The following is a 26,724-nucleotide window of genomic DNA, read 5'->3' as shown; positions in this document are numbered from 1 at the left end:
AGTATCACCTCATGGCTATGTTGAACTGCTTGATGAAGCCTCAAAACAAACCTTCACAGTCAATGGACATAGGGTGAAGCACTATTTTGGTGGCCCTTGGAGCAAGGAAGAGAGCATGCAACTCTTAACATGAGCAAAGAAGCTGCAATGTCGAGCTAAGGACAATAAACAAAGCGCTTCATGGGAGGCAACCCATGCACAGGGAGTCTTTTATTTTCATGTTTTAGTAACCAATAATGATCAAGTAGACTAGTACATGGTGTATGCAAGGCACTAAGTTTGGTGTGGCCAATCTTGAAGTAATGGCAAATGTGTGTTCTACAACACTTAGCCACAAACTAAGTTTGGTGTCCATACATACACGAAAATGCTAGGCTATGAAAGTATTGTCATCTACTTTAGTTATAAAAAAAAAAAAAAAAAACGTGAAAAAGCATGCAATGTAGGTAAATTACTAAGTTTGAGGTGGCTATCTTTGGAATTAATTCCATAGAACACTTAGTCACAAACTAAGTTTGGTGTCTTTACTTGCATTATTAATGCTAAAAAAATAGATTAGGGAATCTAATTTAGTCAATTTTGCATAGGAACATCATCATAGATTTTTAGCCATTAATGTCACTTTAAGAATCTCAAGCCTTTGGCATTTTGTTGCAGGAAAGAAAGAAAGAAGTGATGGGGAATCTTGGAAGCATATAATGGAAGAAAGAAAGAAATGATGGAGAATCTTAGTGAGTGAGGTCACGGATACACAAGGAAGGGAAGTCACATGAGTTTTGAACTTTGTGCATGGGGAAAAACAAATCAACATGCAATGGGCACAAGGAAGCATGCCATGACCGAGCCTTAAATGCCTTCCCACCAACTTTCACTTTAAATACTTCAACCATATTCATTCATCATTCATTCTTCTACCCACCAACTTTCACTTCACTAACCGAACTCATACTCAACCTCTAACCTACTCCATGTTTCACAAATTCTAACCTTGGACCTCATCTTTACCCAACAAAACTCTTGAAGCATCACATCTCTCACATAACCGAAACACTCAATCTCCTTCACCATCATTTTTTACCTTCTCTAAGTCACCGTGCTTATCTCATATCTCTCTCATTCACAATCATTTTCCTTGTGCTTGAGGACAAGCATTCATCTAAGTTTGGTGTTGGGGAGATTCAATCTTGCAAGTGAATCTCAATGGCCTCATCATCAAGGGATAGGAGAGAAGATGAATTTGATCAAAGAAGATTCAAATCCAAACACAATGAGCGGATCTTTAGTTGGATGTCAAGCAAAGATGTTGTTCCAGAGCTACCATTCAAGCTTAAAAAAGATGAATATCCTGAAATACAAAAAATAATCAGAAAAAGGGGATGGGAGCTTCTCTGTGACCAACCTCAAGAAGTGAGCATGCTTCTCATCATGAATTCTTTACTAATGTGATAAGAGAATATGATGATGAAGAACCTTACATGAGCTATGTAAGAGGTGTGGATGTTGATTTTAGCCAGGACACCATCAATAGGGTGCTAAGGGTCAAGCACAAACAGTTCAAACGACCTAGCTATGAAGAAAGGGTTGAAAATGACCCAAGATATGTGGATGTGGTGAGTGACTTATGCAGAATAGGCACTGATTGGGTATTGGATTCACATGGCCGACCACTCAAACTTCGGAGAGGTGATCTCATACCTCAAGCAAAAGGATGGCATGACATAGTGAGGAGGTCATTGATCTCTACTTCAAATAACTCTAAGGTAACCGTGAATAGAGCTATAATGATCCATTGCATAATGAAAGGAGGGGAAATCAATGTTGGAGACATTATAGCCAGGAACATCATTGAAATAGCTCAAAAAGTCAAACAGGACAGCTGGCTAGGATATCCTAGTACCATTCTGCGCCTATGTGAAGAAGCTGGAGTGCCTCTTGAAGAATTTGGAGAAACTGATTTGGTCTCTATTGGAAAGCCTCTCACCCGAGAAAGGTTGGAGTTCATCACCACAACACAATTGGAAAGGCAACCCTTAGCAAGAAGGAAAAAAAGGAAAGAAGTAAGACAAGAGGAGGAGCCTCAAGAAATGGATGAATCCCACACCTTGAACATGAACCAACTCCAAGCCGCCTTGGAAGGGATTTCTGGGCAATACTCACAAATTCAAAGAAGCCAAGAAGAGCAAGCTCAACAACAAAGGGATCTTTGGCAGTTGATGGATCAACAAAGAGGTATTCAAGTTCAATGGATGAACCAACAAAATGAATACCAAGCACACATGATGGAGTTACAACAAGAACAATATGCCAAGATGCAGGAAGCCATCAACAATTCGGCTATGGAACATGAAAAAGCCATGGAGAAAGTGATACAAGAACAAGCTCAACTAAGGATAGAGCAAGCTCAGCAAAGAGAACTTCTCCATAGGTTGGATGCTAGACATGAAACACTCTACAGAGATTTCAATGAAAACAGAATGTTCAAGGAAGCCAGGCACAAGGACAGACTTGACTATGACATATGCACCCAAGAAAAGCTTAGTTACCTCTGTTCCACACCCCCATTGATCAATCCACAAATCAAATGTTTTAATGAGGCTCGGAAGATATTTGAACAGCAAGAACTAGCAAGGGTGAGATTCAATCAACAGAGGCTACAGGAGACAATGATAAGCTCAGGAATTTGGCAAAGAGAAGAGAGGGATGCAACGACACAACAACAAGGAGAACAGAGGAGTAAAAAGAAAGAAGATCCAAAGGGAGATTCAACAACAAAGCAACAAGGAGAGTTAAGAAGTAAAAAGAAACAAGATCCAAAGGGCAAAGGAAAGCAAGGAGAATCAAGCAAAGGAAAAGGGACATGAAGACTAAAGGTGGTGAAGTTCCTTTGTTTTTCTTTATGTTTCTTTATGTTTTAAATAAAAAAAGATGTATGTCTGAAATATGGTATACCTTCTAGGATGCATTTTCTTTTGAAGCATTGTCTTTATATTGCCCATTCCATGCATCACCACTCACAAATTTGGAATGGTTGCTTGTCTTTAGTACTTTTACTTGTCATTGGAATAAAAGGTGTAGTTTGATGTAAGAACAGAGAGAATTCTAGCTTAAAAAGAATCATGTTGCCCCATGAGAAAAGTGCTAGTATGTTTATTGTGAAAGAAGCAATGTTCAATGATTTCAAAAGAATGCTTGCTTATACAAGACTAGTTTAGTTAAGGATCACAAAGACTTTAACAGTAATAGCACAAATAACCTTGACAATAAAGAAAAGAGAGTACATAGAATGAAAGGCTAGGCATCAATGACAAAAGTTGGATATGTGTCTGTGGTGATTGATGTTAAGAGACATACTTGGGCTAGTAAATCCGAGGGGTGCTTCATCACCCGGTAACTTGAGTTAACTAACTCGGGATTATCGATTGAAAACCCACAATCAAGAGTAGCTCTATAACAGAACATTTAGCAACCCAAAGAGGTGCTGGACACCACTGTCCAAACAAGATTTCAATGTTATATGCCTGTGACTGAATGTGTTAAGGAAAGAGGCTTGAGTGAGTAAATCTTTAAGAGTGTCTCAACACTTAACAACTTGAACCAACTGGTTTGGGATTGTTGATTGAAAGCTTATGCTAAAGAGCCGCCTTAAGACAAGATTTCGAGCTTAATTGAAAGAAAAAAAAAGGAGAAAAAAAGAAGGAAAAAGAAATAAGCAAAAAAAAAAAAAATTTGGTTCAAGGATCATGTGCTAAGGTATGAAAGAAGTCTAGTGAAGTTAACCAATTTAGTAGTGAAGCAAGCATTTTAATTGAAAAAGTTGAATAGTTGTGTTCAATTACAATAAATTAATGACTACACAAGTGAGGACAATATGCTCAATGAAAATTACTCTCTGGAAGAACATTCAAGTCTTACATCTTAAATTCTTGTGACAAAATCCTGTATATTTTGCTTGAGGACAAGCAATACTTTAAGTTTGGTGTTGTGATGCAAATGCATATTTGCATTATTAGTTAGTTAGTTTAGTTAGTTTTAGCTTAATTTCGCTCATTTTCCCTAAATAAACAAGTCCTTTTATGAGTTTTGTTTCCATGCATGATGATATCAAGGAACATGTTAATTCTAGCCAAATTCATGCAAATGTTTTAAGGAATGCATATATGAATGAATCTCATGAAATTTATTGCATGAATTGGTAAGACTTTGAAGCTATTTCCCTTGTTGATGATAGGTGATGAGACAAGGAAGCATGGAAGCAAGAATGATGCAAGCTGGGCAAGAAGTTGGCGTTGCCAACTTGGATACAAGGGGCGTTATTCTTGCCAACGCCAGGAAAATGAAGTTGGCGTTGCCAACTTGGATATAGTGTGCGTTATTGAGGACAACGCCCACACACAAAGAGCTTGGTCCTGGAGGCAACCAAGGAGCAAAGTTGGCGTTGCCAACTTGAGATCCACGTTGCCAACGCCACAACACAAGGCAAGCTTGACCTGGAAGGAGCAAAGTTGGCGTTGCCAACTCTAGAACCAAGTTGCCAACGCCACAACACAAGCAAGTTTGGCAGCCCTGGAAGCAAAGTTGGCGTTGCCAACTCTAGAACCAAGTTGCCAACGCCCACACAAACAAGGAACTTGAGCCATGAAGGAGTGTCGAGGGCGTTGCCAACGCCAAGAACTATGGGCGTTGTTGAAGGCAACGCCACACACACAAGCCTGGCCCTGGAGCAAGCTCAACCACGTTGCCAACTTGAGGAGGGCGTTGCCAACGCCACACAACCAAGCAACTTTGGCACCATGGGAAGCAAGCTCAACCACGTTGCCAACGCTAGATGGGCGTTGCCAACGCCACACACCAAGCAACTTTGGCACCATGGGAAGCAAGCTCAACCACGTTGCCAACGCTAGATGGGCGTTGCCAACGCCACACACAAGCAAATTTTGGCACCAAGTCTTGGCGCACCAACCAGGTTGCCAACGCCCAATGGCGCACCAACCAGGTTGCCAAACGCCCAATGGCGCACCAACCAGGTTGCCAAACGCCCAATGGCGCACCAACGGCGTTGCAAACGCCCATCAGCCCACCATCCGCGTTGCCAACGCCAATCAAGGCACCATCCAAGTTGCTAGCGCCAGGGAGATGCACCATGCACGTTGCCAACGCCCAATGGCCTTGCCATGCACGTTGCCAACGCCAGGAAGCAAGCATGGAGCCTTGAGAAGGGCTCGAGCACGTTGCCAACGTGCTAAAGAGAAGGAGTTATTCACAACAATGCCAGGAAATTATGGTGCACGTTGCTAACTTGAAATGTATGGGCGTTATTCACAACAACTCCAACAAGGCAGCCTGACCATGTCCTCTTCAATCGAAGATATCTTGAGCTACAGAGATCCAAATTGAGTGCTTTCAGTTGCGTTGGAAAGCTGACATTCAGAGCTTTCCAACCATATATAATAGTCTATGGTGGAGCACAAGATTGAAGCCAAACCAGAGTCATCTTTAGACCCTAAAAACAAGAACATGAAGTGAAATTCAAGGGAGCTAGAGATGAGCCTTGGATGTGGGATCGAGCACGTTGCCAACGTGCATTAAGGGGGCGTGTTTTGCAACAACGCCAGCCTCAAGCCCCTGCCTTGGGAGAGTGATGCATGGGCACGTTGCCAACTTGGGGTTGAGGGTGCGTTATTCACAACAACTTGGCAACAACTTGGCAGCTTGACCTTACCTTCTTTGAGGAACCATAACTTGAGCTAGGAAAGTCCAATTGAGGTGATTCCAGTGGCATTAGAAAATAGACATCAAGAGCTTTCCAATGATGCATAATAATCCATATTGAAGCTGAAGGTTGACACTCAAATTCTGGGCTACATTTAGCATGAAAGTAAGGCCAAGAAGAGGAAAAGCAAGTTGTTGGCAACAACTTGGGCTAGCAACGCCCAAGTCTCATACTTCATGCCCAGGAAATTGGCATGCACGTTGCCAACGTGCACTAAGGCCTGAGTTATTGCCAACAACGCCCATCAATGGGCCAGAATTGGTGCCAACTTGCTCTACTTCCCCTATTCATCACAAAGGCCAAAACACCTCCAATTGAGCCAAGAATTCAACAATGAGAAAGCCCACATTGCTAACCCAAATTGAAGATCTCTGAAGAGTTTTAGAGTAGTATAAATAGAAGAGATTGATGTACTTGTGGGGGACTTTTACACTTTTGATTATTTTTTAACACTTAGCATTTTTATTCACTTTTAGCACTTTTTACTTGGCTTTGTAAGAACTTCCGGGTACTCTCCCGAGAAGCTCATTTTTGGCTTTTCTATTGGAACTTTTCTCCTTCATTTACAATCTTTAAGCATTTCATTCTTCTTCTTCTTCTTCCTTGACACTGAGTTTAATTCTTGTTTATGGCAATTGTTGTTGAAATTGGAGCAATGACTCACTAAACCCCACTTTCATTAGGGGGAAGAGCTCTGCTAGTTACAATGGATTGATGAACTCCTCTTTTCTCCTCAATTCATGAGGTTGATCCAAAGAGGAAACTCTTGTTCTTCAAAGATTCAACCACCATCGAGAGAGGGGTTAATCTATGAGAATTGTGTGGTGAATTTGATAAATGAGCCACATAATTCAGTTTAGAGTTCATCCTTTCATGATTCTCTCAATCAATATACCTTGGTTAGTATGTGAGATGTAACTCTCCATGGTTGAGATTCTGGGAATTGTGTGGCTGGATTAGATTTAAGCTTCATCTCTTCTCATGAACAATTAGATCACGAGAGTGGCAATTGGCTATGTTGAGAGAGATTGAATCACCAAGAGATTGGGGTTCAATCAACCACTTGCCATGGATCTATACCCATGATTGAGGAAGATTTGACTAACATCAATTCATGAAAATTAGCATCTCTGATCCTAATGATCCTCTCTACCATCAATTCTTACCTCTATTGCTTCTAGTTGTTTAATTTCCACAACCCAATTCCCTTCTACATTCTGTCAATTTACTATTCTTGTCATTTACATTTTGTTACTTTAATTCTTGCTATTTACTCTTATGTTCTTTAATTTTCTGCACATTTTAGTTCATTACCATTTATCTTTGTTGTCATTTAAGTTTCTTGCAATTTAAGTTTCAGTTATTTACTTTCTTTTTATTTCTATCTTCTAGTTCTTTACATTCCTTGCCATTTAAATTCTTGCAATTATGTTCAAAAGTTACATTAATCACAAAATCAAAATCTTATTCGCTTAACTAAATCTACCATTTAACTAAAGTTGCTTGATCTACCAATCTCCGTGGGATCGACCTCACTCTAAGTGAGTTTTACTACTTGATACGACCCGGTATACTTGCCGGTCATACGTGAAATTTAATTTTTACGTATCACCTAGGTAGTTCACCTCTTCAATTGAAGGGTTCTCAGGATCATAAGCTTCTTCCTCAGATGAAGCATCCTTAGTACTGCCAGGTGCATTTTGCATTCCAGACAGACTTTGAGAAATCAAATTGACTTGTTGAGTCAATATCTTGTTCTGAGCCAAAATGGCATTCAAAGTATCAATCTCAAGAACTCCTTTCTTCTGACTTGTCCCATTGTTCACAGGATTTCTTTCAGAAGTGAACATGAATTGGTTATTTGCAACCATTTCAATGAGCTCTTGAGCTTCTGTAGGCGTCTTCTTCAGATGAAGAGATCCTCCAGCAGAGCTATCCAAAGACATCTTAGATAGTTCAGAGAGACCATCATAGAAAATACCTATGATGCTCCATTCAGAAAGCATGTCAGATGGACATTTTCTGATCAATTGTTTGTATCTTTCCCAAGCTTCATAGAGGGATTCTCCATCCTTCTGTCTGAAGGTTTGGACTTCCACTCTAAGCTTACTCCATTTTTGAGGTGGAAAGAACTTTGCCAAGAAGGCATTGACTAGCTTTTCCCAAGAGTCCAGGCTATCCTTAGGTTGAGAGTCCAACCATATTCTAGCTCTGTCTCTTACAGCAAAAGGGAATAGCATCAGTCTGTAGACCTCAGGGTCAACCCCATTAGTCTTGACTGTGTCACAGATTTGCAAGAACTCAGCTAAAAACTGATGTGGATCTTCCATTGGAAGTCCATGGAACTTGCAATTCTGTTGCAGTAGAGAAACCAACTGAGGCTTAAGCTCAAAGTTGTTTGCTCCAATGGCAGGGATAGAGATGCTTCTCCCATAGAAGTCAGGAGTAGGTGCAGTAAAGTCACCCAGCACCTTCCTTGCATTGTTGGCATTGTTGTTATTTTCGGCTGCCATGAGTTCTTCTTCTTTGAAGAATTCGGTCAGGTCCTCTAAAGAGAGTTGTGCTTTGGCTTCTCTTAGCTTTCTCTTCAAGGTCCTTTCAGGTTCAGGGTCAGCTTCAACAAGAATGCCTTTGTCTCTGCTCCTGCTCATATGAAAGAGAAGAGAACAAGAAGATATGGAATCCTCTATGTCACAGTATAGAGATTCCTTGAGGTGTCAGAGGAAAAGAAAAATAGAAGAAAGAAGAAGGGGAAGAATTCGAACTTTAATTGGATAAAGTTCGAATTGTGCATTAAGAAGGAGTAATACTCCATAAATAGAAGGATGTGGGAAGAGGGGAAGGTAATTTTTGAAAATTAAATTAAAAAGATTTGGAAAACATTTTGAAAAACACTTAATTGATTTTCGAAAATAAAAGTGAGAAAGAAATCAAGTGATTTTTGAAAAAGATTTTGAAATTAGAAATTAAAAAGATTTGATTGAAGACTTATTTTGAAAAAGATGTGGTTAAGAAGATATGATTAAAAAGATTTGATTTGAAAACAATTTTAAAAGATATGATTTGAAAACAATTTTTAAAAAGATTTGATTTAAAAATAAATGACTTGCCTAACAAGAAAAGATATGATTCAAACATTAAACCTTTCTCAACAGAAAAGGCAATATACTTGAGATGTTCAATCAAATCATTAATTGTTAGTAAGTATCTTTGAAAAAGGAAAGAAATTGATTTTGAAAACATTTGATTGAAAAGATATGATTTGAAAAAGATTTGATTTTGAAAAACTTTGAAAACTTGAAAAAAATTGATTTTGAAAACAAAATCTTTCCCCTTTGCCATCCTGGCGTTAAACGCCCAGAATGGTATCCATTCTGGCGTTTAACGCCCAAAATGCACCCTTTTTGGGCGTTAAACGCCCAACCAGGTACCTGGCTGGCGTTTAAACGCCAGTCTGTCTTCTTCACTGGGCATTTTCGAATGCTCAGCTTTTTCTGTATAATTCCTCTGCAGTATGTTCTGAATCTTCAATTCTTTGTGTTATTGACTTGAAAAGACACAAATTAAAAATATTTTTGGATTTTTAACAATCAAAATGCAACAAGAATCAAATAACAATGCATGCAAGACACCAAACTTAGCAGTTTGTATACTATTGACACTATATGAGACACATAAACATTCAAGTCAAAAGAATTTAAAGATCAGAGTAAGAAATCATCAAGAATTATTTGAAGATCTTAAGACACATGAATGAATGCATGCAATTGACACCAAACTTAAGATGAGACACTAGACTCAAGCAAGAAACATCAAATATTTTTGGTTTTTATGATTTTGTAAAAAATTTTTTTTGTGATTTTCGAAAATTAAGTGGAAAAAGATATCAAAATTCTTAATGAGAATTCCAGGAATCAGTGCAATGCTAGTCTAAGACTCCGGTCCAGGAATTAGACATGGCTTCACAGCCAGCCAAGCTTTCAAAGAAAGCTTCGGTCCAAAACACTAGACATGGCCAAAGGCCAGCCAAGCCTTAGCAGATCACTGCTCCAAAAGCAAGATTGATAAAAAAAATCAACAAGCTTCTGTGATGATAAGTTGAAACCTCGGTCCAATGAGATTAGACATGGCTTCTCAGCCAGCCAGATTTCAACAAATCATCATGAAACTCTAGAATTCATCTTCAAGAATTTTGAAAAAAATTAAATACCTAATCTAAGCAACAAGATGAACCGTCAGTTGTCCATACACAAGAACACAATCCCCGGCAACGGCGCCAAAAACTTGGTGCACGAAATTGTGATCAATACTTTTCAATACACAAACAATCCCCGGTAATGGCTCCAAAGACTTGGTGCTCAATACCATGGCATAAACACAACTTCGCACAACTAACCAGCAAGTGCACTGGGTCGTCCAAGTAATACCTTACGTGAGTAAGGGTCGATCCCACGGAGATTGTTGCTATGAAGCAAGCTATGGTCACCTTGTAAATCTCAGTCAGGCAGACTCAAATGGGTATAGTGATAAACGAATAAAGCATAAAGATAAAGATAGAGATACTTATGTATATCATTGGTGAGAGCTTCAGATAAGCAAATGAAGATGCCTTCCCTTCCGTCTCTCTGCTTTCTTACTGTCTTCATCCAATCCTTCTTACTACTTTCCATGGCAAGCTCGTGTAGGGTTTCACCGTTGTCAGTGGCTACCTCCCATCCTCTCAGTGAAAACGATAGCATATGCTCTGTCACAGCATAGCGGAATTCAGCTGTCAGTTCTCGGTCAGGCCGGAATAAAATCCATCGATCCTTTTGCGTCTGTCACTAACGCCCCGCCTGCTAGGAGTTTGAAGCACGTCACGGTCATTCAATCATTGAATCCTACTCAGAATACCACAGACAAGGTTAGACCTTCCGGATTCTCTTGAATGCCGCCATCAGTTCTTGCCTATACCACGAAGATTCCGGTTAAAGAATCCAAGAGATATTCACTAAGCCTCGTATGCTTGTAGAACAAGAGTGGTTGTCAGTCACTTTGTTCATAGGTGAGAATGATGATGAGTGTCAATCATCACCTTCATCAAGTTGAAGAACAAGTGATATCTTGGACAAAGAACAAGCGGAATTGAATAGAAGAACAATAGTAATTGCATTAATACTCGAGGTACAGCAGAGCTCCACACCTTAATCTATGGTGTGTAGAAACTCCACCGTTGAAAATACATAAGAACAAGGTCTAGGCATGGCCGTGAGGCCAGCCTCCCAAATGATCTAAGATAGCATAAAACTCAAAGATAGCTACCAAGATGATTCTCTCTATATCAAATACAATAGTAAAAGGTCCTACTTATAGAAAACTAGTAGCCTAAGGTGTACAAAGATGAGTAAATGACATAAAAATCCACTTCCGGGCTCACTTGGTGTGTGCTTGGGCTGAGTAATGAAGCATTTTCGTGTAGAGACTCTCCTTGGAGTTAAACGCCAGCTTTTATGCCAGTTTGGGCGTTTAACTCCCAATTAGGTGCCAGTTCCGGCGTTTAACGCTGGAATTTCTTGAGGTGACTTTGAACGCAAGTTTGGGCCATCAAATCTTGGGCAAAGTATGGACTATCATATATTTCTGGAAAGCCCAGGATGTCTACTTTCCAACGCCGTTGAGAGCGCGCCAATTGGGCTTCTTTAGCTCCAGAAAATCCACTTCGAGTGCAGGGAGGTTAGAATCCAACAGCATCTGCAGTCCTTTTGAGTCTCTGGATCAGATTTTTGCTCAGGTCCCTCAATTTCAGCCAGAAAATACCTGAAATCACAGAAAAACACACAAACTCATAGTAAAGTCCAGAAAAGTGAATTTTAATTAAAAACTAATAAAAATATACTAAAAACTAACTAGATCATACTAAAAACATACTAAAAACAATGCCAAAAAGCGTACAAATTATCCGCTCATCAGACTCGCAAGTGCTGGGCGTTAGTGACAGACGCAAAAGAATCAAGGGATTCTATTCCAGTAGGCGCGGGAACCAACCAGTGATTAGCCGTGCTGTGACAGAGCGCGTGAGCGTAGTTTTCACTGCGAGGATGGGATGTAGCCTTCGACCAGGTGATGCCTCCAGACGATTAGCCATGCGAGTGACAGCCGCAGAGGACCATTTTCCCGAGAGGATTGAAAGTAGCCATCGTCGAACGGTGAACCCCTATACAGAGCTTGCCATGGAAAGGAGTAAGAAGGATTGAGTTGAAGCAGGAAGATAGCAGGCGTCCCTGAGCCATACAGTATCTCCATATGCTTATCTGAAATTCCCACCAATGAATCTGCATAAGTATTCTATCCCTTTTATTATTTCATCTATTTTCTTATTTCTATTTCGAACCCATAAACCATTTTAATCTGCCTAACTGAGATTTACAAGGTGACCATAGCTTGCTTCATACCAACAATCTCTGTGGGTTCGACCCTTACTCACGTAAGGTTTATTACTTGGACGACCCAGTACACTTGCTGGTTAGTTGAACGGAGTTGTGATCACTCGTGCCAATTTCAAATTCCATAATTTTACAATGAGTACAACTTAAAGAATATGAATCACAATTTCATCCACCATGTTTTTAGCGCCGTTTCCGGGGATTGTTCGAGTATGGACAACTGACGGTTCATCTTGTTGCTCAGATTAGGTAATTTTCTTTTCAAAAATCTTTTTCAAAATTTTTCTTTTATTTTTTCGTTTTTCCTAACATTATTTTCGAAAAATTTAATAAAAATACAAAAAAATTTTAGAAAATCATAAAAATCAAAAATATTTTGTGTTTCTTGTTTGAGTCTTGAGTCAAATTTTAAGTTTGGTGTCAATTGCATGCTTCTAAAAATTTTTCTTGCATTTTTCGAAAATCCCATGCATTCATAGTGTTCTTCATGATCTTCAAGTTGTTCTTGATAAGTCCTCTTGTTTGATCTTGATGTTTTCTTGTTTTGTGTTGTTTGTTGTTTTTCATATGCATTTTTCGTTTGTTAGAGTCCATGCATTAAAGATTTCTAAGTTTGGTGTCTTGCATGTTTTCTTTGCATTAAAAATTTTTCAAAATTATGTTCTTGATGTTCATCATGATCTTCAAAGTGTTCTTGGTGTTCATCTTGACATTCATAGCATTCTTGCATGCATTCATTATTTTGATTTAAAAATTTCATGCATTAAGTATTTTTGTTGTTTTTCTCTCTCATCTTTAAAAATTTAAAAATAAAAAAATATCTTTTCCTTATTTCCCTCCAAATTTTCGAAATTTTGGGTTGACTTGGTCAAAAATTTTTAAAATTAGTTGTTTCTTACAAGTCAAGTCAAAATTTCAATTTTAAAAATCTTATATTTTCAAAATCTTTTTCAAAAATCATATCTTTTTCATTTTTTTTATTATTTTCGAAAATTTTAAAAATTATTTTTCAAAAATCTTTTTCTTATCTTTATATCATATTTTCAAAAATTAGCTAACAATTAATGTGATTGGTTCAAAAATTTGAAGTTTGTTACTTTCTTGTTAAGAAAGGTTCAATCTTTAAATTCTAGAATCTTATCTTGTAGTTTCTTGTTAGTTAAGTCATTTTAAAAATTAAATCTTTTTCAAAATATCTTTTTCTTAAAATTTTTATCTTATCTTTTTATCTTATTCTTTTCAAAATTTTATCTTTTTCAAAATTTGATTTCAAAATATCTTGTCTAAACCTCTTATCTTCTTATCTTTTCAAATTTGATTTCAAATCTTTTTCAATCAACTAACTAACTTTTTGTTTGTTTCTTATCTTTTTCAAAACCACCTAACTACTTCTCCCTCTTCTATTTTCGAAAATATCTCTCTCTTTTTCAAAAATTCTTTTTAATTAATTAATTGTTTTAAATTTTAATTTCAATCATATTTTATCTCTAATTTTCGAAAATTACTAAATCCTTTTTCAAAATTATTTTCGAAATTTTTCTTCTCTTTTCTTCTTCTATTTAATTGTTTAATTACTAACACTTCTCTCCACCTCTCTTCATCCAAAAATTCCGAATCCCCTTCTTCATTCTTTTACCCCTTTCTTTTTCTACTAACATAAAGGAATCTCTATACTGTGACATAGAGGATTCCTCTTTCTTTTCTTGTTTTCTTCTCTTTCATATGAGCAGGAACAAGGATAAAGGCACTCTTGTTGAAGTTGATCCAGAACCTGAAAAGACTCTGAAGAGAAAATTAAGAGAAGCTAAATTAAATTATTCTAAAGGTAACCTTTCAGAAACATTAGAACAAGAGAAGGAGATGGCAGCCGAAAATAATAATGCAAGGAGAATGCTTGGTGACTTCACAAAGCCAACGTCCAAGTTTGATGGAAGAAGCATCTCCATCCCTGCCATTGGAGCCAATAACTTTGAGCTGAAACCTCAGCTAGTTGCTTTAATGCAACAAAACTGCAAGTTTTATGGACTTCCATCTGAAGATCCTTATCAGTTTGTAACTGAGTTCTTGCAGATCTGTGAGACTGTAAAGACGAATGGAGTTGATCCTGAAGTCTACAGACTCATGCTTTTCCCTTTTGCTGTAAGAGACAGAGCTAGAATATGGTTGGATTCACAACCCAAGGATAGCCTGGACTCATGGGATAAGCTGGTCACTGCCTTCTTAGATAAATTCTTTCCTCCTCAAAAGCTGAGCAAGCTGAGAGTGGATGTTCAAACCTTCAAACAAAAAGATGGTGAATCCCTCTATGAAGCTTGGGAAAGATACAAGCAGCTGACCAAAAGATGTCCATCTGACATGTTTTCAGAATGGACCATATTGGATATATTCTATTATGGTCTCTCTGAATTTTCGAAAATGTCATTGGATCATTCTGCAGGTGGATCTATTCACCTGAAGAAAACGCCTGAAGAGGCTCAAGAACTCATTGACATGGTTGCAAACAACCAGTTCATGTACACCTCTGAGAGGAATTCCATGAATAATGGAGTACCTCAGAAGAAAGGAGTTCTTGAAATTGATGCTCTGAATGCCATATTGGCTCAGAACAAAATGTTGACACAACAGGTCAACATAATCTCTCAAAATCTGAATGGATTGCAACATGCATCCAACAGTAATAGAGAGGCAGCTTCTGAAGAAGCTTATGATCCTGAGAACCCTGCCATGGCAGAGGTTAATTACATGGGTGAACCTTATGGAAACACCTATAACTCATCATGGAGAAGTCATCCAAATTTCTCATGGAAGGATCAACAAAAACCTCAACAAGGTTTTAACAATGGTGGACGCAATAAGCTAGGCAATAGCAAGCCATATCCATCATCTTCTCAGCAACAGACAGAGAATTCTGAACAAAATAATTCTAATTTAGCCAATATAGTCTCTGATCTGTCAAAGGCCACTTTCAGTTTCATGAATGAAACCAGATCGTCCATCAGAAATCTGGAAGCACAAGTGGGCCAGCTGAGTAAGAAAGTTATTGACACTCCTCCCAGTATTCTCCCAAGCAATACAGAAGAGAATCCAAAAGGAGAGTGCAAGGCCATTGATTTAATCAAAGTGGCCGAATGCACTAGGGAGGAGGAGGACGAAAATCCTAGTGAGGAAGACCTCCTGGGACGTCCCTCAAGCAAGAAGGAGTTTCCTATTAAGGATCCTGAGGAATATGAGGCTCACCTAGAGACCATAGAGATTCCATTAAATCTCCTTCTGCCATTCATGAGCTCTGAAGATTATTCATCCTCTGAAGAGGATGAAGATGTAACTGGAGAGCAAGTTGCTCAATACTTAGGAGCTATCATGAAGCTGAATGCCAAGCTGTTTGGTAATGAGACTTGGGAAAGTGAACCTCCCTTGCTCATTAGTGAACTAGATACTTGGATTCAGAAAACTCTACCTCAAAAGAGACAAGATCCTGGCAAGTTCTTAATACCTTGCACCATTGGCACCATGAGCTTTGAAAAAGCTCTATGTGATCTGGGGTCAGGGATAAATCTAATGCCACTCTCTGTAATGGAGAAGCTGGGGATTATTGAGGTACAACCTGCCTTGTTCTCATTACAACTGGCAGATAAGTCAGTGAGGCAAGCATATGAATTAGTAGAGGACGTACTAGTGAAGGTTGAAGGCCTTTACATCCCTACTGATTTCATAATCCTAGATACTAGGAAAGAAGATGATGAATGCATCATCCTAGGAAGACCTTTCCTAGCCACAGCAGGAGCTGTGATAGATGTCAACAGAGGAGAGTTAGTCCTTCAATTGAATGGGGACTACCTTGTGTTTAAGGCACATGGCCATCCCTCTGTGACAAAAGAGAGTAAGCATGAAGAGCTTCTCTCAGTTCAAGGTCAAGAAGAGCCCACACAGTCAAACTCTAAGTTTGGTGTTGTGAAGCCACAACCAAACTCTAAGTTTGGTGTTCAAACCCCATATCCAAACTCTAAGTTTGGTGTTGGGAATACCACACTTAAGTTGACCTGATCACCTTGTGGCTCCATGAGAGCCACTGTCAAGCTATTGACATTAAAGAAGCGCTTGTTGGGAGGCAACCCAATTTTATTTATCTAATTTTATTTTATTTTGTTTCTTTGTTATTTTTGTGTTTTATTAGGTACATGATCATAAGGAGTCACGAAAAAATCAAAAAAATTAAAAACAGAGTCAAAAACAGAAGAAAAAAATTTTTTTCACCCTGGGGACGCACGAGCTGGCGTTCAACGCCCAAAAGATGCATCTGGCTGGCGTTCAACGCCAGAACAGAGCATCTTTCTGGCGCTGAACGCCCAAAACAAGCAACAACCTGGTGTTTAACGCCAGGATGCGCACACAGAGGACAATCTGGCGCTGAACGCCAGAAACAAGCTTGAAACTGGCGTTCAACGCCAGGAACATGCATAACATGGGCGTTTAACGCCCAGAACATGCACCAATGGGCGTTTGAACGCCAGAATGATGCATGTAGGCATGTTACATGCCTATATGGTGAAGGAATGGTATTTGTTTTCACCTCAGGATCTGTGGACCCCACAGGATCCCCACCTCAGGATCTGTGGACCCCACAGGATCCCCACCAAACATATTCCCACTTTACTTTCTAATCCTAGTTTTTGTGATGTGATTCCCCATGTCACAATTCCCAATCTTCTTCATCAATCACCTCAATTCCTCTTCCCAATTACCCCATTCACCATTCACATCAACCTCCTCTTCCCCATAAACCCCACCTACCCTCCTAAAATTCAAATTCAATTTCCCACCCTTTCCCACCCAAAATGGCCGAAACCCAACCCCCCCTCTCCCTATAAATACCTCACCTTTCTTCTTCATTTTCACACAACACATATCCCTTCTTCTCTCATATAGCCGAAACACTTCTCTCCCACTCCTCCAAATTCTCTTCTTCTTCTTCTACTTTTCTTTTCTTTTATTGCTCGAGGACGAGCAAAATTTTAAGTTTGGTGTGGTAAAAGCTTAAGCTTTTTAATTTTTCATTCACCATCAATGGCACCCAAGACCGGAGTTTCCTCAAGAAAAGGAAAAGGGAAGGCAAAAGCTTCCACTTCCGAGTCATGGGAGAAGGAGAGATTCATCTCCAAAAGCCACCAAGACCACTTCCATGATGTTGTGGCAAAGAAGAAAGTGATCCATGAGGTCCCTTTCAAACTCAAGAAGAATGAGTATCCGGAAATCCGACTTGAAATTCAAAGAAGAGGTTGGGAAGTCATAGCCAACCCCATACAACAAGTTGGAATTTTAATGGTTCAAGAGTTCTATGCCAATGCATGGATCACTAGAAACCATGACCAAGGTATGAACCCAAGTCCGAAAAACTATATCACCATGGTTAGGGGGAAATACTTGGATTTTAGTCCGGAAAATGTGAGATTGGTGTTTCATTTACCTATGATGCAAGGTGATGAACGCCCCTACACAAGAAGGGTCAACTTCAATCAAAGGTTGGACCAAGTCCTAATGGACATTTGTGTGGAAGGCGCCCAATGGAGAGTAGACTCCAAAGGCAAACCAGTCCAACTAAGAAGACTGGACCTCAAGCCTGTAGCTAGAGATGGTTGGAGTTCATCCAAAGATCCATCATCCCTACAAGCAACCGATCTGAAGTTACTGTAGATCGGGCCATCATGATTCATAGCATCATGATTGGAGAGGAGGTAGAGGTTCATGAAGTCATCTCTAATGAACTCTACAAAATAGCTGACAAGCCTTCATACTTGGCACGGCTAGCCTTCCCCCACCTCATATGCCATCTATGTTATTCAGCCGGAGTTATCATAGATGGAGATGTCTCTATTGAAGAAGACAAGCCCATCACCAAGAAAAGGATGGAGCAAACAAGGGAAGTTCCTCACGGCCCCCAAGGAGAACATGAGGAAGTTCATCAACAAATGCCTCATGGAATGCACTTTCCTCCCAACAACTATTGGGAGCAACTCAGTACCTCCTTAGAAGACTTGAGCCAAAACGTGGAACAATTAAGGGTGGAACACCATGAACACGCCCTCACTCTTCAAGAAACAAGAGAAAATCAAAGAGCAATGAGGGAGGAGCAACAAAGGCAAGGAAGGGACATAGAAGAGTTGAAGAACATCATTGGTCCCTCAAGAAGAAGACGCCACTAGAGGTGGATTCATTCCTTGTTCTTTATTTTCTTTCTGTTTTCGGTTTTTAAGTGTTATGTTTATCTATGTTTTTGTGTCTCTACTTCATGATCATTAGTGTGTAAACCATGCCTTAAAGCTATGAATAAAATCCATTAGTCTTTCACCTCTCTTAAAAGAAAAATGTTTTAATTCAAAAGAACAAGAAGTACATAATTTTCGAAAATTATTAGTGAATTTAATTTAATTATATTGATGTGGTGGCAATAATTTTTGTTTTCTGAATGAATGAATGAACAGTGCATATTTTTGATCTTGTTGTCTATGAGTGTTAAAATTGTTGGCTCTTGAAAGAATGATGAACAAAGAGAAATGTTATTGATGATCTGAAAAACATCATGAAATTGAAGCAAGAAAAAGCAGTGAAAAAAAAAAAAAGTGGCAAAAATTTTAGCAAGGATCCAAGGCTTTGAGCATCAATGGATAGGAGGGCCCAAGGAAATAAAATCCAGGCCTAAGCGGCTAAAATCAAGCTGTCCCTAACCATGTGCTTGTGTCATGAAGGTCCAAGCAAAAAGCTTGAGACTGAATGGTTAAAGTCGTGATCCAAAGCTAAAGAGTGTGCTTAAGAGCTCTGGACACCACTAACTGGGGACTTTAGCAAAGCTAAGTCACAATCTGAAAAGGTTCACCCAGTTATGTGTCTGTGGCATTTGTGTATCCGGTGGTAATACTGGAAGACAAAGTGCTTAGGGCCACAGCCAAGACTCATAAAGTAGCTGTGTTCAAGAATCAACATGCTTAACTAGGAAAGTCAATAACACTATCTGAAATTCTAAGTTCCTAGAGAAGCCAATCACTCTAAACTTCAAAGGAAAAAGTGAGATGCCAAAACTGTTCAGAAGCAAAAAGCTACAAGTCCCGCTCATCTAATTAAATTAATATTCATTGATATTTTGGACTTTATAGTATATTCTCTTCTTTATATCCTATTTGATTTTCAGTTGCTTGGGGACAAGCAACAATTTAAGTTTGGTGTTGTGATGAGCGGATAATTTATACGCTTTTTGGCATTGTTTTTATATAGTTTTTAGTAAGTTCAAGCTACTTTTAGGGATGTTTTCATTAGTTTTTATGTTAAATTCACATTTCTGGACTTTACTATGAGTTTGTGTGTTTTTCTGTGATTTCAGGTAAATTCTGACTGAAATTGAGGGATTTGAGCAAAACTCTGAAGAAGGCTGACAAAAGGACTGCTGATGCTGTTGGAATCTGACCTCCCTGCACTCGAAATGGATTTTCTGGAGCTACAGAACTTCAAATGGCGCGCTCTCAACGGCGTTGGAAAGTAGACATCCAGGGCTCTCCAGCAATATATAATAGTTCATACTTTATTCGAAGAATGACGACGTAACTTGGCGTTAAACGCCAAGTACACGCTGCTGTCTGGAGTTAAACGCCAGAAAAACGTCATTATCCGGAGTTGAACGCCCAAAACACGTCATAACCTGGAGTTTGACGCCAAGAAATGCCTCTACACGTGGATTGATCAAGCTCAGCCCAAGCATACACCAAGTGGGCCCCGGAAGTGAATTTATGCATCAATTACTTACTCATGTAAACCCTAGTAGCTAGTCTAGTATATATAGGACACTTATCTACTGTATTAGACATCTTGGATTGTATTTTGAATCCTGTGATCACGTTTTAGGGGGCTGGCCATTCGGCCATGCCTGGACCTTTTGCTTATGTATTTTCAACGGTGGAGTTTCTGCACACCATAGATTAAGGGTGTGGAGCTCTGCTGTACCTCAAGTATTAATGAAATTCTATCTTCTCTTATTCAATTCTCTTTTATTCTTATTCCAAGATATTCATTCGTACCCAAGAACATGATGAATGTGATGAGTCAAAATTACCCTCATTATTATTCTCACTTATGAACGCGCGTGATTGACAACCACTTCCGTTCTACATGCAACAGAGCTTGAATGTGTATCTCTTAGATTCCCCAACAGAATCTTCGTGGTATAAGCTAGATAGATGGCGGCATTTATGAGGATCCGGAAAGTCTCACCTTGTCTGTGGTATTCCGAGTAGGATCCTGGGAATCCGGAAAGTCCAACCTTGTCTGTGGTGTTCCGAGTAGGATTCCGGTAATGAATGACTGTGACGTGCTTCAAACTTTAACCTGCTGGGCGTCAGTGACAGACGCAAAAGAGGGATTCTATTCCAGTAGGAGCGGGAACCAACCAGTGATTAGCCGTACTGTGACAGAGTGCGTTAGCATAGTTTTCACTGCGAGGATGGGATGTAGCCATCAGCCATGGGTGATGCCTCCAGACTGGTTAGCTATGCGAGTGACAGCCGCATAGGATATTTCCCCGAGAGGAATGAAAGTAGCCACAGTTGATGGTGAACCCCTATACAAAGTTTGCCATGGAAAGGAGTAAGAAGGACTGAGTAGAAGGAATAGGAGAGCAGGCGTCCGAGAGCTCTACAGCATCTCCATCCGCTTATCTGAAATTCCTACCAATGAATCTGCATAAGTCTTCTATCCTTTTATTATTTCTTTTTATTAATTATTCCAACAATTACAATTCCCCTTTTTTCTGCCTAACTGAGATTTGCAAGGTGACCATAGCTTGCTTCATACCAACAATCTCTGTGGATTCGACCCTTACTCACGTAAGGTTATTACTTGGACGACCCAGTACACTTGCTGGTTAGTTGAACGAGATTGTGAAGAAAATAAACAGTGCCCTAAGGGTATACCCATACTAAAGCTCAAAAGATAGAATGATACAAAGCATGATCACAATTTCGTCCACCACTTGGCATTCTTCTGCTATTTGTTTTGACAGTTGCTTTTCTGTCTGCTTTAATTGTACTTCCATATTCCTGTTAGCCATTCTTGTTTCCTGTAATATTTCCTTGAATTCGGCTTGCTGCTGAGTTAGAAAATCTAATTGCTGATTGAATTCATTAGCCTGATCCACTGGACTGAGTTCTGCAGTTATTGTTTTAGCTTCTTCTTTCATGGAAGATTCACTGCTTAGGTACAGATGTTGATTTCTGGCAACTGTATCATAAGCTCCTGAGCTTCTTCAATCATTTTTCTCATATGTATAGATCCACCAGCTGAGTGGTCTAGAGAAATCTGAGCTTTTTCTATAAGCCCATAGTAGAAGATGTCTAATTGCACCCATTCTGAAAACATTTCAGAGGGGCATTTTCTTAGCATCTCTCTGTTTCTCTCCCAGGCATCATAAATGGATTCATTATCTCCTTGTTTGAAGCCTTGGATGCTTAGCCTTAGCTGTGTCATCCGTTTTGGAGGGAAATAGTGATTCAGAAATTTTTCTGACAGCTGTGATGAGCGGATAATTTGTACACTTTTTGGCATTGTTTTTAGTATGTTTTTAGTATGATCTAGTTAGTTTTTAGTATATTTTTATTAGTTTTTAGTTAAAATTCACTTTTGGACTTTACTATGAGTTTGTGTGTTTTTCTGTGATTTCAGGTATTTTCTGGCTGAAATTGAGGGACCTGAGCAAAAATCTGATTCAGAGACTGAAAAGGACTGCAGATGCTGTTGGATTCTGACCTCCCTGCATTCGAAGTGGATTTTCTTGAGCTACAGAAGCCCAATTGGCGCGCTCTCGACGGCGTTGGAAAGTAGACATCCTGGGCTTTCTAGCAATATATGATAGTCCATACTTTGCCCAAGATTTGATGGCCCAAACCGGCGTTCAAAGTCACCTATAGAAATCCCAGCGTTAAACGCCGGAACTGGCACCTAAATGGGAGTTAAACGCCCAAACTGGCATAAAAGCTGGCGTTTAACTCCAAGGAGAGTCTCTACACGAAAATGCTTCAATGCTCAGCCCAAGCACACACCAAGTGGGCCCGGAAGTGGATTTTTATGTCATTTACTCATCTTTGTACACCTTAGGCTACTAGTTTTCTATAAGTAGGACCTTTTACTATTGTATTTGAGATCGAATCTGGGTAGCCATCTTTGATTTTTATGCTATCTTAGATCATTGGGAGGCTGGCCATTCGGCCATGCCTGGACCTTGTTCTTATGTATTTTCAACGGTGGAGTTTCTACACACCATAGATTAAGGTGTGGAGCTCTGCTGTACCTCGAGTATTAATGCAATTACTATTGTTCTTCTATTCAATTCCGCTTGTTCTTTATCCAAGATATCACTTGTTCTTCAACTTGATGAATGTGATGATCCGTGACACTCATCATCATTCTCACCCATGAACAAGTGACTGACAACCACTCTTGTTCTACAAGCATCCGAGGCTCTAGTGAATATCTCTTGGATTCCTGATTGCACGATGCATGGTTGATCGCCTGACAACCGAGTGCTCGTCTGACAAACGAGCCAACCATTCCGTGAGATCAGAGTCTTCGTGGTATAGGCAAGAACTGATGGCGGCATTCAAGAGAATCCGGAAGGTCTAACCTTGTCTATGGTATTCTGAGTAGGATTCAATGATTGAATGACTGTGACGTGCTTCAAACTCCTAGCAGGCGGGGCGTCTGGTGACAGATGCAAAATTATCAATGGATTTTATTCCGGCCTGACCGAGAACCGACAGATGATTAGCCATGCTGTGACAGAGCATCGGGACGTATTTTCACTGAGAGGATGGGAGGTAGCCACTGACAACGGTGAAACCCTACATGAGCTTGCCATGGAAAGGAGTAAGAAGGATTGGATGAAGACTGTAGGAAAGCAGAGAGACGGAAGGGAAGGCATCTTCATACACTTATCTGAAGCTCTCACCAATGATATACATAAGTATCTCTATCTTTACCTTTATGTTTATTTCGTTCATCATCTATACCCATTTGAGTTTGCCTGACTAAGATTTACAAGGTGACCATAGCTTGCTTCATAGCAACAATCTCCGTGGGATCGACCCTTACTCGCGTAAGGTTTATTACTTGGACGACCCAGTGCACTTGCTGGTTAGTTGTGCGAAGTTGTGTTTATGCCATGGTATTGAGCACCAAGTCTTTGGAGCCATTACCGGGGATTGTTTTGTGTATTGAAAAGTATTGATCACAATTTCGTGCACCAAGTTTTTGGCGCCGTTGCCGGGGAATTAAATGTCCTAACTACGGTTTCACATTTGTTCCCTGCAATAACAGTGCCATGTTTTGATCCGGCAACGTACACCAAGTTTTTGGCGCCGTTGCCGGGGATTGTTTGTGTATGGACAACTGACGGTTCATCTTGTTGCTTAGATTAGGTATTTTTTTTCGAAATTCTTGAAGATGAATTCTAGAGTTTCATGATGATTTGTTGAGATCTGGCTGGCTGAGAAGCCATGTCTAATTTCATTGGACCGAGGTTTCAACTGATCATCACAAGAGCTTGTTGATTTTCATCAATCTTGCTTTTGGAGCAATGATTTGCTAAGGCTTGGCTGGCCTTTGGCCATGTCTAGTGTTTTGGACCGAAGCTTTCTTCGAAAGCTTGGCTGGCTGTGAAGCCATGTCTAATTCCTGGACCGGAGTCTTAGACTAGCATTGCACTGATTCCTGGAATTCTCATTAAGAATTTTGATATCTTTTTCCACTTAATTTTCGAAAAACACAAAAAAAAAAAAAATAAAAAAAAAAATCATAAAAACCAAAAAATTTCTTGTCTGAGTCTAGTGTCTCATCTTAAGTTTGGTGTCATTTGCATGCATTCATTCATGTGTCTTAAGGATCTTCAAGTAATTCTTGATGATTTTCGTGTTTTGATCTTTGAATTCTATTGACTTGAGTGTTTTTGTGTGTCTCATATGCATTCTCATGTTGTTAGTGTCAGTACTATTCAAACTGCTAAGTTTGGTATCTTGCATGCATTGTTATTTGATTTTAGTTGCATTTTGATTTTTCATTATTATTAAAAATCCAAAAATATTTTTTATTAGTGTCTTTTCAAGTCAATAATACAAAGAATTGAAGATTCAGAACATACTGCAGAGGAACTATACAGAAAAAGCTGGCGTTCAAAACGCCCAGTGAAGAAGGACAGACTAGCGTTTAAACGCCAGCCAGGGTACCTGGTTGGGCGTTTAACGCCCAAAAGGGTAGAGTTTTGGGCGTTAAACGCCAGAATGTGCACCATTCTGGGCGTTTAACGCCAGGATGGCTAAAGGGGGGAGAATTTGTTTTCAACTCAAATTTTTTTAGTTTTCAAAATCTTTTCAAAATCAAATCTTTTTCAAATCAATTCTTCAATCAAATCTTTTTTTCAAATTACTTTCTTTCCATTTTTAAAGATACTTGCTATCAATTAATGATTTGATTCAACATTTCAAGTATGTTGCCTTTTCTGTTGAGAAAGGTTTAATGATTGAATCATATCTTTTCTTGATAGCTAAGTTATCAATTTTTTTTACTTTTAAATCAAATCTTTTTTTTAAAAAAATTGATTTCAAATCATATTTTCCCAATCACAGTTTTTTTTTAAAAAACCAATCATATCTTCTTAACTTCATTTTTTTTCAAAATAGTTTTCAATCAAATCTTTTTGATTTCTAATTTCAAAATCTTTTCAAAAATCACTTGATTTCTTTCCCACTTTTATTTTCGAAAATCAATTAGTGTTTTTCAAAAAAGTTTTCAAAATCTTTTACTTAATTTTCGAATACTACTTCCCTTCTTCTCACATCCTTCTATTTATGGACTAACACTATTCCTTAATGCAAAATTTGAACTCCATCTTCTTTGATAAGTTCGAATTTTCTACTTCTGCCTTCTAATTTTCTTTTCCTCTGACACATCAAGGAATCTCTATACTGTGACATAGAGGATTCCACATTTTCTTGTTCTCTTCTCTTTCATATGAGCAGGAACAAAGACAAAGGCATTCTTGTTGAAGCTGACCCTGAACCTGAAAGGACCTTGAAGCGAAAACTAAGAGAAGCTAAGGCACAACTCTTTGCTGAGGACCTGACCGAATTTTTCAAAGAAGAAGAAGCCATGGCAGCCGAAAACAACAACAATGCCAACAATGCAAGGAAAGTGCTGGGTGACTTTACTGCACCTACTCCCGACTTCTATGGGAGAAGCATCTCTATCCCTGCCATTGGAGCAAACAACTTTGAGCTTAAGCCTCAATTAGTTTCTCTAATGCAACAGAATTGCAAGTTCCATAGACTTCCACTGGAAGATCCTCATCAGTTCTTAGCTGAATTCTTGAAAATCTGTGACACTGTCAAGACTAATGGGGTAGACCCTGAAGTCTATAGACTTATGCTATTCCCTTTTGCTGTAAGAGACAGAGCTAGAACATGGTTGGACTCTCAACCTAAAGAAAGCCTGGACTCTTGGGAAAAGCTAGTCAATGCCTTCTTGGCAAAGTTCTTTCCACCTCAAAAATTGAGTAAGCTTAGAGTGGAAGTCCAAACCTTCAGACAGAAGGATGGAGAATCCCTCTATGAAGCTTGGGAAAGATACAAACAATTAATCAGAAAATGTCCTTCTGACATGCTTTCTGAATGGAGCATCATAGGTATTTTCTATGATGGTCTCTCTGAACTATCCAAGATGTCCTTGGATAGCTCTGCTGGAGGATCTCTTCATCTGAAGAAGACGCCTACAGAGGCTCAAGAGCTAATTGAAATGGTTGCAAATAACCAATTCATGTACACTTCTGAAAGGAATCCTGTGAACAATGGGACAAGTCAGAAGAAAGGAGTTCTTGAGATTGATGCTCTGAATGCCATATTGGCTCAGAACAAGATATTGACTCAACAAGTCAATTTGATTTCTCAAAGTCTGTCTGGAATGCAAAATGCACCAAGCAGTACTAAGGATGCTTCATCTGAGGAAGAAGCTTATGATCCTGAGAACCCTTCAATGGAAGAGGTGAATTACCTAGGAGAACCCTATGGAAACACCTATAATTCTTCATGGAGAAATCATCCAAATTTCTCATGGAAGAATCAAGAGAGACCTCAACAAGGTTTCAACAATAATAATGGTGGAAGAAACAGGTTTAGCAATGGCAAGCCTTTTCCATCATCTTCTCAGCAACAGACAGAGAATTCTAAGCAGAACCCCTCTGACTTAGCAACCATGGTCTCTGATCTAATCAAAACCACTCAAAGTTTCATGACTGAAACAAGGTCTTCCATTAGGAATTTGGAGGCACAAGTGGGACAGCTGAGCAAGAAAGTTACTGAACTCCCTCCAAGTACTCTTCCAAGTAATACAGAAGAAAATCCAAAAGGAGAGTGCAAGGCCATTAACATGGCCGAATTTGGAGAGGAAGGTCAGGCAGTGAACGCCACTGAGGAAGACCTCAATGGGCGTGCACTGACCTCCACTGAG

General features: G+C 39.3%; 2 non-coding genes across 2 annotated transcripts; one reads left to right on the top strand and one right to left on the bottom strand.

Moving 5' to 3' along the window:
* Window positions 1–7,774: 7,774 nt before the first annotated feature.
* LOC130977487 (small nucleolar RNA R71) lies at window positions 7,775–7,878 on the top strand. Its single transcript, XR_009085176.1, has one exon. It is a non-coding gene; the product is annotated as a small nucleolar RNA R71 (small nucleolar RNA).
* Window positions 7,879–25,776: 17,898 nt separating this feature from the next.
* LOC130978655 (small nucleolar RNA R71) lies at window positions 25,777–25,884 on the bottom strand. The gene has a single exon (XR_009086275.1). It is a non-coding gene; the product is annotated as a small nucleolar RNA R71 (small nucleolar RNA).
* Between the last annotated feature and the right edge of the window lie 840 nt (window positions 25,885–26,724).

This window comes from Arachis stenosperma, chromosome 4 (genome assembly GCF_014773155.1).
Source record: "Arachis stenosperma cultivar V10309 chromosome 4, arast.V10309.gnm1.PFL2, whole genome shotgun sequence".
Taxonomy (NCBI): Eukaryota; Viridiplantae; Streptophyta; class Magnoliopsida; order Fabales; family Fabaceae; genus Arachis; species Arachis stenosperma.
The sequence above is the reverse complement of the archived record's forward strand: the minus strand, read 5'-3'. Positions and strand labels throughout refer to the sequence as shown.